This window comes from Belonocnema kinseyi, chromosome 5 (assembly GCF_010883055.1).
Source record: "Belonocnema kinseyi isolate 2016_QV_RU_SX_M_011 chromosome 5, B_treatae_v1, whole genome shotgun sequence".
Lineage (NCBI taxonomy): Eukaryota > Metazoa > Arthropoda > Insecta > Hymenoptera > Cynipidae > Belonocnema > Belonocnema kinseyi.
Window position 1 is genome coordinate 26,351,123 of NC_046661.1, and position 10,942 is coordinate 26,362,064.

Consider the following 10,942-nt stretch of genomic DNA (forward strand, 5'->3'; position numbering starts at 1 on the left):
CCCCCCCCCCCCGCGTTTAGAAAAAGCCCATTTCCCTTGTACGGTTTCACCCAGAGACTCCGGGTTTTAGGAGGAATTTTCGAGTCTCCGAACATAGGACCGAGTTGGCAACCCTATTTCCCTGACCAGCAGCTATTCCAAGTATCTTGTTAAAACTTTTAAATATCTCTTAAAATTAATGAAATTTTTTCTACAAATAATTGGTGTTTAATTGTTGTTTATACATCAAAATTCAACAATTTCACTTACAGACTAAAATTTCTTTAAATGAAACAATTGAAATTGTCATTTTCAAAGTTTAAAAATGCCTTCGAAATGTCAACGATTCCAGGTTTTTTTGTGTCGAATAATTCAGTTTCAAATTTGTTACTTTTAAATATAAGCAGACAAACATAGCTAAATATGAAATAGCCATTCTTCTTTTTAGTTAAAAAATTTCAGATTGAATGGGTTAGAAATTGAATATTTTATACCAAAACAATATTTTATATTCAAAAAAAGTCTTCAATTAAGAATATATTATTATAAAGTTATTTTTAAGTTCTAAATAGTTTATATAGTTCAAATTAGACGTTTAGATTTATTGAATGACTAAGAATTTCGAATTAAAACTGTTTAATTTTTAACTTCAATATCTATTTGAAAAAATTATTCATTTATGTTTACAGTTGATAAAATAAAATAAATTTTATCAAAAAATTTCAACTTCGAACGCTTTTAATTTTTTACTGTTCAAGTCTTCAAGGCAGCATTTTTAAATTTCTTAAATTAAAAAAAGTACGCTTAAAAATGAAAATGGAAGAAGGAAAATTTTATAAGTAGAAAATTTTCGAAGTAAACTGAATGATAGCATAATTGAAAAAGATAATAACACAACAAATTATTTTTAAAATCATTTTCTGATGCAGTGGCCACCCTGATTATATTTTGGCTGATAATATTCACTTCTCCATGGAGGTTCTTTACCTTTGATAACCATAATCGTTTCATCATCTACACTTCTTGCAGGAGGTACTTTTGTTCCTTTGTTCCGATTACTGGCCCTGTCTGTCACCGTGGATCGGAGTAATGTATCGTAACCGAAAAGAAATACTGCCAAATTCTGGACGTAGTGCTGCACTTGAGATACTGTACATACAACAGTTGCGTATTCTCTTGCAGTAAGCCAGTTGTCTTTTCCTACATGGATGTCAACCAAAATAAAAATGCAAGAGCGAATCGTTCAATTTTAGGTAAAAAAAAAGGTTTTCCGAAAAAGGGGATTCGAAGGAGATTTCATTTATCATTAAAAAACTGTTTATATTATATGTATATCTTGGGAATATTAAACCAGTGCACTCTAACAGTAGCTATATTTGTTCACTAAGTTTTCTGCTCCTATTTATTTGTGTTTGCACTTTTGTTGACATTAATACAGTTTTGCTTCTACAACCACAACTAACATACTTTTCTCTGATGCCCCGCTTTAATAAATATTTTATACAGTTACATTTTTGGTTGAGAATTCCTATCTTTTGGTTTAAAATTCTATAATTTTGTGAAAAGTATCATTCTTTTTTCAAATATTTAACAATCTTGTTTAAAGGTAATCCTTTCTGATTGAAAATTCAAGTGTTTTATTGAAAACTCGTTTTTCGTTTGAAAATTTCAGAACTTGGTTAAGTAATCAAACATTAAAAATTAATATTTTTTGACCAATTCAACTGTTTTTTATTTTTAATTAAACTTGTTTTTGTTTGAAAATTCTTTTGTTACATAATATTTATTTTTGTGGCTGAAAATTCTTCTGTTTTTTAGAATTCAGCTACTTGCTTCTCAAATATTAATTTGCAATATTTTTAATTAAAATATTGGGAATTTGATGCACTTTAATTTGAATTTGGGAGTAGTTCTTACATTAATTTTATTTGTGAAAATATATTCCTCTATTTGCCTGAAAAATTTCTAATTGTCGCTTTTTTAAGTGTATTTTTGCCTAAGAAGCCTGCTATATCTAGCAAGATGTTCTTGATTTGAACTTGCAGAATTGGTCCATCTTTCGGGTTTAGTTCTTCGATTGATTTGTTCGCGTTTTTTTTTTCATTCAATGATGTCCTTAAATCTACAAAACTAGCCAGTCAATCGTTTAGAAAATATTTGAAATTAGTATTATCAAAAAGAATCGCGTTCGAGGCGTTTGGCTTTCTAGTGTCTAAACTTTCTGTTCATGCTCCTTAAAAAATAATTCGGAACCTTGTAAAAAATAGGACAAGGGCAAAGTTGCGTCAAAACTCTTGATTTTAGGTGTTTTAGGAGATTTCTTCAAATTGAAGGGTAGAAAAAGAAGATTAGATGAGAAAGGGGACAAAATGTGGTACCCGGTATCAATCCGATTAAAGAAAATAAATTTTTTCATGGACCACAGAGTATTTCAATTTTGAAGATTATAAAAAAACATTTTTATTTTAACCTCTATGGTGATTAAATTGATATAGATTTTAAAATTTATTTGCCTGTTACTATTTTATCATATTTTACATTATTCCAAAGAAAATTTCAAAATTAAATTTTTGGAAAAAAATTACCCTGGAGTCTGTAATGGTCTAGTCCGCAGGTGTAGAAACACTTACATGAAACAATTTAGGAAAAACTTACATCCCCATTCTGAAGCGTTTTGCCCACAGCAGAATAAGGGCTGGAGTCATTAGCCGTCTTGTGTTTTGTTATTTCCTCCAATTTAGCTGTAAAATCAAATAAGGTGCATAAGAATTTACAGCAAATAGATCATATTCTGCATATTATTAGCGTGAAATTCAAGATAAGAATCTTTTTAATTTTTCAATTCTATCATGAAATTTATAGACAATTTCTATGAATTGTAAGTTTCTGCGAGAAATCGGAAAAATAAAAATAAATAAAATATGCAGTAATATTTAGTAACAAAACTCAATTCATTTTCTTAAAATATAATAAAATAAAGAAAGGATTAGTAAGACTGTACCATTAAGTTTGTTCGCATTATTGATTGAAATTTCAGTTAGTTTCCTGTTGAGTTTTCTAAGAGTCAAGATCTCTAATGTCTGCGCATGAATTACTTCATCCATTTTCTGAAGCTTCATCTTCCCTGGCGGACCGAAGGAACCAAATGGAGCCTCTACAAAGTACCCGTAAAGACCACGTTGGGACCTCATTCGGTTCGTTTTCATAAAACTCGAAAAAATGCAAAATAAACTTTTAAATTGTTGAAATTCGGATTCTGCGTTAAAATTCTCTATATAAGGTCATGGAATAATCGCAATAGTTTTTTTTTGCAACGGTAAAGAGTTTAAAAAAATATAAGACGTATAACGCCTGTTGACTGCTATATTTCAATTTCAAACCCATCGCCTGTAAGTAGCAGTCAACTGGCGTTATACGTCTTATATTTTTTTAAACTTTTTACCGTTGCAAAAAAAAATTATTGCGATTATTCCATGACCTTATATAGAGAATTTTAACGTAGAATCCGAATTTCAACAATTTAAAAGTTTATTTTGCATTTTTTCGAGTTTTATGAAATGGAACCGAATGAGGTCCCAACGTGATCCTTATGGGTACTTTGTAGAGGCTTCATTCGGTTCCTTCGGTCCGCCAGGGTTCAGACACGAAATTTCCTCTTTTTGCAGTTTCCTGTCATCCTTGATCTCAGCTAGGTTCTTCCTCAATTTCGAATCAGATTTTTCAATGTTTCTATTTTTGCGCACAGCTTTTTCCTATCCACGTTACTACTAGTACAAGTCTATGGAATTTTTGTACCTTAAGATGACAGTGTTACGAATAAGTATTATATCACTTTCTTATTATCGAAAATTTTAAAAACATTTATTATAACAAAGGGGCCATCCATATACCACGTGGATAATTTTTCACCACTTTTTGCCCCCCCCCCCGTAATATGTCCACGTGGACGTATTTTATGAAAATATAGATATTATTGGTCTTCAAAGCACAATATAAAAAATTGAAGTATACCTCGAGTATACCTTGTCTGATTTCCTCCTCCCTCATATACGAGCGTGTAATTTTGCCATATCCCCCCTCCCACCCCCTTAAACTGTCCACGTGGTATATGGATCGCCCCAAACAGTATTCGCATGGAAATTATAAATAGTTTGCTATTACAATTCAAAATAGTGCCTGTCAGAAATTTGAAACCTTGGAATGTTTACCTTTGTTTGAGGCCTTTGCATTTGAGTTGTTACTTTCATGGAAATTATCTTTGGTAATCTTACAGGTAATTTTTCTTGTTCATTACTTTTTGGTAATGCAAGTACTGGTTGCATACAGATGGTTTTTTCCAGGAGGCTGATTGTTCTGCAACAAATTATAGAACATAACTGAATTTAAAGTAGCTAGTGCAGCAGGGTTCTCAAACATGTAGTCACTTATTGACTACGAGCTAGTGCAGCAGTGTTCTCAAACATGTAGTCACTTATTGACTATAAGAAGATCTACTTGCGGTCTATTCTTGGGCTGTACAGATTTTTAAGCAGCAACTGGTTTCTCGGTTGTAGACTTCTTGAAACAAGTTTTCACATTTGAAGTTAGTTTATTATCGTTAAAAACTTCCCAAATATCAGTTAATAAATGCTGGTTATAATAGAACTGAAATATGTGTCAATTTAAATTGTAAAATAATGATAGATTATGATGCAGCGTACGCATAAATCATTGTGTCTTACTGCATACAAATCATTTTTGTTTGAAGTTCCTTCAGCGAATTTTATAGCAAGATTTCTAACAGGCATATATGTACTTCCCGCAAAAGTTCGTTCCTCATATTTTTTCGATCGTGACACTTTTTTCTGCAATTTTTAAAGCTCATAAATTTTTTTATATATTATGGGAATTGTCATTTTATTTCTCTGCAAAACACAAATAACAATGAATTATGTTGCTTATGTTATCAACCCGACAACAGAAGGTCTTAAGGGGATTTATTAGCATGACGAAATAATGGAAAACGGGATTCCATTTTAAAGCCGCAATTATGAATATTTTTTCCTGCAGGAGAGAACAATAGAGAAAAATTTCAGTGACACTCAGTGTGGACTCTCGCAGCATTCTCATCGACCCTCGTGAAACTCAAGAGGCAGGCACCCTGGAGCGCGTCAAATGGCATGTCGAAATGCTCGTAAATCATGACCCTTTGATTGTTATAGATGCCGGTCAGTCACAAATACCTTAAGTATGAAAGCATGAATTGCTTCAATTTTAATTAATTCATGAAAATCGGTTAATATTTGCAGTAATAATAGAAATTTGAAAGTGCACACGACAATATAGCCAGATACGTCGTAGCGTTTCGAACCATGTGGAACGAACTCTCTTTTCATTGACAAGAGATTCGTGCCGGTTACGAAACCTAACATTTGAAAGGATGACTGGATACAATTTTAATTGGCAGAATTGTTTTCTTCATTTAACTGGAAGAAAATGAAAAACATATTCCGGAAAATGGGGTAGTAATTGCAGTAAGAATGGAAACGTTGAAGTCCATTCAAAATTGTAGCTTTGCCGACAACTTGATACCTACTCCCTCAATATAAATAATAGGTACTTTATCTAAACTGCTCATTTAAAAAGTTTTATTAATTTCGAATAATACGCTTAACTAAATGAATTAGCAGGTTGCTAGTTAACAATGTGATCACAGCTAACTAGAGCAATTCCTGACGTCCTTCGATAAAAATTATAATTTTCATCTTGTGCACTTACTTGAATTTCAAATTATGAACTTTTTAATAAGATTAAATGAAAAATTGGGTTAAAAAGATGGTTGCAAGTATTCTATCCATATTGAAACGGACAAAATTGTTAAAATGCATATTTTTGAGAGATGTACAGCATCTTTGAATCGCAGATTTCCACACCTTCATATTCGGTAAATATTACTTTGGGAATTTACAAGTTCGAATCCAGGTATCAGGCAAATTAAACATTAAAAAACATTAAAAAGAAACAGCAAATTTTGGTAATAATGAATCCATTTACTTCTATTGGAGGTAGGTCTTCTTAATCTTTATACAGTTTCCACATAAATTGTTATATGGATGACAAATGTTACTTAAAAAATTTCTGTCAAAATTATTATATTTTTTGAAGCGCTATTACACAACACACACGCACTCACATACGCATACACACATATTCCAAATGTGGTTCATCAATGATAATTAATGAACCTTAAATTAACAGGACAACGTATGGATAACGTTTTCAAGATGACACAACTATTTCGAATCTCGTACACTTGTACAAATTTGCGACAATTTACAATTTTAGACTAGCTTGAGACACACTATACACACTATACACTCTAATGTCACTAATTGTTGTTAAAATTTTAATAACTGACACACAGTATTTACAAAGAATCCTGAAAGTTGTAACTGTAACATCGGTTTCGACGCGGTATACCCTCAAATAGAAGAAATTCTCGCACAGGGAAGATTCTGCTAAAGCTACAGGTCTACAAGAAAAACTGTCGCAATCACGTATTTCAAATAATTCTTTAATTTCAAACGATACAAAGTTAAAGTACAAATTTTTAAAGCAAGTTTAGATAAGTACGTAATTATGATATTACATTGTCAGTTAAAGTCGAATTATGAGGCCATAAATAAATAAGAAAAATAGTAAGAGGTGCCTATACATAATTATGCATGAGTAAGGTATGTTCACGTCGTTTTTAAACAAATAATTACTAATAGACAATTTGAATATTGACCATGACTTTTAAAATAATTTTCCATTGTTTAAACAAATTTAAATTATTCAAACAATTATTTAGCAACAAATAATGTAAAAAAAGAATCGTATTTTCTTAATGAAGTGTAATTGTTTGTCATTGTTTTGTAGTATTTAACTTTTATAAAAACATTATGTAATAATTTAAATAATTATTTATTGCTATTTTCAAAATTTCTAAAAATTGAGCCAGAGATATGAACTCTATTTTTAAATTAGTATCCTATGCTTCGTTTTGTTGAATAATTACATAATTTCTACAAATTTCTTTGAATGTTTAGTAAATTTCTATTTGTTTGGATACTGTTTATTTTCTCAAGCAGTTTTTTTTATAGCTAAGAAAATGAAATAAAATAGAACACATACAATTATGTTTCTGACTGTATAGTGTATAGAAATAATACATTAACCACTTTTTGAATATTTAAAAAAATATAATTTGTTAAAATAATTACTTTTCTAAAAATACTGTTAAAACCGTAACTAATTGTATGTCTTCTATTTAATATGATTTTTTTACTTATCAAAAAATAACTGCTTCAGCAAACAAAAATTGTTTAAACACATATAAATTTCTTAAACATTAGATAAAATGTATCAAAATTATGTAATTATTCAACAAAAAATAGAAACGCATAGCAATTTCAAAAGAAGTGCACATCTCTGGCTCTATTTTAGAAATTTTGAAAATAGACAATAAATAATTATTTTAATTATTACATAATGTTTTTATAAAAGTTATCAAAATTTATGAAATTAAAATAGACCAAAATCCAAATTAAAAATCCCATTTAACGTCCAATAATCAAATTGATGCAAAATCTTGTTAAACAAAATAAGAATTCAACGACCAAATTTGGACCACAACGAATAAACGAAAACCAAAAATCCTATTGTAATCTGAAAAAAACACAAAAAAATAAAATAAAATTTTCGGGAAAAAATAAAAAAGAGGAAAGAAAAATAAGAAGGCAGCCAATCACATCCCCTTCATTCTCTTTTTCTTTCATTCGTCTTTTTCATTTTTATTACCATCAAATTACAATAAAATAAAAATAAAAAACATAAATAAATAAATTTGTATTACCAAAGTTTCATTTTCTTATTTCTCATTTTTCTTTCCTCTTTTTTATTTTTTTTCCGAAAATTTTATTTTATTCTTTTCAGATTACAATAGGATGTTTGGTTTTCGTTTATTCGTTGTGGTCCAAATTTGGTCGTTGAATTCTTGTTTTGTTTAACAGGATTTTGCATTTATAAAAGTTGACTACTACAAACAATGATAAACAATTACATTTCAATTAGAAAATACGATTATTTTTTTACATTATTTGTTGCTAATTAATTGTTTAAATAATTTTAATTGGTTGAAACTGTATAAAGACTAAGAAGACCTACCTCCAATAAAAAAAGTAAATGGATTAATTACCAGAATTTGCTGTTTCTTTTTAATGTAAATATTTGCCCGAAACCTGGATTCGAGCTTGTAGACTCGCAAAGTAATATTTACCGAATATGAAGGTATAGAAATCTGTGATTCAAGGATGATGTACATCTCTCAGAAATATACATTTTAACAATTTTGTCCGTTTATATATGGATAGAATACTTACAATCATCTTTTTAACCAAATTTTTCATTCAATCTTATTAAAAAGTTCATAATTTGAAATTCAAGTAAGTGCACAAGATGAAAATGATAATTTTTATCGAAGGAAGTCAGTAATTGCTCTATTAAGCTGTTCCCACGTTGTTAACTAGCAAACTGCTCATTCATTTTGTAAAGCTTATTATTCGTAATTAATAACACTTTTTAAAAGAGCAGTTTAGATAAAGTACCTATAATTCAGATTGAGGGAGTAGGTATCAAGTTGTCGGCAAAGCTACACTTTTAAATGGACTTCAACGTTTCCATTCTTACTGCAATTATTACCCGATTTTCCGGAATATGTTTTTCATTTTCTTCCAGTTAAATGAAGAAAACAAATTCTGGCAATTAAAATTGTATCCAGTCATCCTTTCAAATGTTAGGTTTCGTAACCGGCATGAATCTCTTGTCAATAAGAAGGGAGTTCGTTCCACATGGTTCGAAACGCTACGACGTATCTGGCTATACTGTCGTGTGCACATTAAAAATTTCTAATATTACTGCAAATATTAACCGATTTTCATGAATCTTGTTTTCACTTTCTTCCAATTATATGAATACGCTAATTTTTTAAATTAAAATTTAATCAATTCATGCTTTCATACTTTAGGTATTTGTAACTGACCTGCATCTCATAACAATCAAAGCGTCATGATTTACGAGCATCTCGACGCGCCATTTGACGCGCTCCAGGGTGCCTGCGTCTTGAGTTTCACGAGGGTCGATGAGAATGCTGCGAGAGTCCGCACTTAGTGTCACTGAATTTTTTCTCTATTGTTCTCTCCTACTTTTTTATTAAACAAAATATAAACATTTGATCTAAAAACAGGCGCTGGCCAGCAAAATAGGCCAACATTTGGATGCCGTATGCAAAAAAGTAGGAAAAAATTGCGGCTTTAAAATGGAATCCCGTTTCCCATTATTTTGCCATGCTAATAAATCCCCTTAAAGTCAGGATGTCTTGCGACCCGAAAAAACAGGAAATTTTTCAAGAATTTTGTGCACGTTCAAAAATATAGAAATTCATGAAAAGATCCAAAAAATCTGGATTCAAATTTTAAATTCGAAATTTTTATAATTATCGCATTACAAAATGATTTATTTTAAATCAAAACAACGCACGATATGAAAAAAGTCAAAAGAACAAAAGCGTTTATTTTTGCAGGCCCTGCAAGATCATCGTACCAACTTTTGTGATTTTTCGTGAAAAATCAAAAAATTTGAACTGATATCATAAGTATCTAGAGATTTTTTAAACACAATATTAACTAAAACCAAATAAAAAAGAATCCATGTCATTTTCTTAAAGTAAAACAACTTTGAAGATTTATTATACTTGAAGTTGAAACTAAGATATATTCACAATTGTAAAGTATTAATTAATATTGGAAATTATTAAAAATGATGATTGTTAAATTTTATTTATTTTCCAAACAATATTGAAAGGTCTAATGATTTTTATTTTTAACTAAATTTTCTAATATGAAATAATATTCTATAAAATGAGCATATTATTATCATCAACTAATCTCATTATTTTTAAAAATATAATTTACCCATCAAAATTATATCTAATTTGAAGTTACAACAGATTATTAGTATGCATTTGATCTTTTTCCATTTTATGAACTTCAAAGATAATATTTGGAATATACGTCAATTTTTGAAAATAAATTGTTGTTTAAACGACATTTCTACTATAAGTTCTCAAATGATCGCATACACAGACACACAACATAGTGAGCTGTACAAGAGACTAGACCTATAAATTTTTATGTATTTTGACGTCTTGCTATTTGTATCATAATTTCGATATTAATAATCCCTATTTGTACACTGATAAGAAAAATGTATTATTCGCAACAAAACCATTTTGTTGAACAGTTTTTGTTGTCACAGCAAAATTTTGGTTGTTAGGACATTATTTTGTTGGACAAACAAAATATTTGGATCTTAACACAAAATTATTTTGTTAAGCCTTATTTTGTTGTCCCGAACAAATTTTTGTTGAGCCAACAAAACTATTTAGATAGGCCAACGAAAGATGCAACCACGCATGTGCACTCGTTCAGTGGGACCACGTGCACAAGTGTGCAAGTTAATTTCCATGATGGCGGATAATACCAGCGAAGTCGCGTATTCCGGTAACGTCAAGCGTGCTGTTTGAACTAATCTGAGTGAATAAACAATATGGATAACGCGATCCGTCTAATTATGCAGGAGTGGGGCCTAGATTGTCTCATTGACACCTTCAAAAGTATGCATCCAAATCATAATCTAAAATGTTGATGTAAACGCACGTTTTAAAACTTTGATACTTGAAGATTTGTGTGACGGGTCTAATTAATAAAACAAACCCTTATTTATCATTTATGGCGATATCCGTAGATATCGCAACTTTATTGTTGAGTTTCCACAGTGGTAGGAATCCGTAAACAAGTACACGACTGGCATAGAGCTAGATCTGTCGAATAACTGCCGGAATGTTGGAAGGACAGGTCAGTTTAGGGTCCCAACTATTTGGACC

At 30.2% G+C, this 10,942-nt stretch overlaps 1 protein-coding gene and 1 long non-coding RNA gene across 2 annotated transcripts in view; both read right to left on the minus strand.

Moving 5' to 3' along the window:
- The window catches only part of LOC117173076, a 2,448-nt gene extending 1,275 nt beyond the window's left edge, over positions 1-1,173 (minus strand). The window contains exon 1 of the long non-coding RNA XR_004467100.1: positions 967-1,173. This is a non-coding gene — a long non-coding RNA (uncharacterized LOC117173076). The remainder of the gene's footprint in view (positions 1-966) is intronic.
- Positions 1,174-3,608: 2,435 nt separating this feature from the next.
- The window catches only part of LOC117173074, a 36,862-nt gene continuing 29,528 nt past the window's right edge, over positions 3,609-10,942 (minus strand). Inside the window, exons 4-5 of the mRNA XM_033361457.1 lie at positions 4,188-4,332; positions 3,609-3,774 (exon numbers count right to left, since the gene is read on the minus strand). The gene's annotated coding sequence lies outside the window, so the exon portion shown is untranslated. The remainder of the gene's footprint in view (positions 3,775-4,187; positions 4,333-10,942) is intronic.